An 863-nucleotide genomic window follows, 5' to 3' on the forward strand; every position below is an offset into this window, starting at 1 on the left:
ACCTAAGTGCATTAGCAAAATATGTATCAATCTGCATTGTGTATCGTAAAAACTAAATAATGTTGGTATAAAAGCAATCGAGGATGAATTCAGATGCTTATGGAATGAAAGAAGTTAATAGTAAAATTCAGAGACCCTCAACTTTCCATTTCATGCTTGATAAGCATAGTAAATAAATATTCTGTAAAGCGACGAAGCATTATCATTCTGCGCATATACATTTTTCCCCTTATATGATATTCATAGAATCTTTCCTGAAACCCTTGGCGTGGTGAAAATTCGAGACAGGCGTCTTTCAACGAAATAATGACGCTGTAAGTCCTTTATGCAGTTTCGAAATGGTTATATCAACTCATAATTGCCACCACTGCGGGCGATGTGGGATTCGTCTGGCATACATAACAACGATCATATATTTGACACTTCTTTGTTTGGCTCACCAGGTACGTACATGCGCGAACCTTCTGTCATGTGGTGCTACATCTTCACCCAAAATTGTCCTTGTCGTCGACTGAGTGCACATATAACTAATCCTCTAAGTTCTCTAAGTTAATTATAGACGATTTCCTAAGAAAGTGCTATTGAAGCAACTTCACCTGAAGAGTGGAATGTAATTTATGAACCTTATGATTAATGGCAACTGTAGGTTGCGCAAGACCATTGTCCTGTAGGCATATGACGTAGATCATGGCTGCTAGTATGCTCTCCGTGAGCTAGGCCTATGAGATCTGGTAATCCCCTAACCTTGTTGTCGACTCAAGAGACTCCTCTCGTGCTTTAATCACTGGTAATTTCGACACGAGATTGCATCAACAGAAATACACACTTCGCATCTAAGTTTTAAACAGGCTCTTAATATATTA

This window comes from Penaeus monodon, chromosome 24 (genome assembly GCF_015228065.2).
Source record: "Penaeus monodon isolate SGIC_2016 chromosome 24, NSTDA_Pmon_1, whole genome shotgun sequence".
Taxonomy (NCBI): Eukaryota; Metazoa; Arthropoda; class Malacostraca; order Decapoda; family Penaeidae; genus Penaeus; species Penaeus monodon.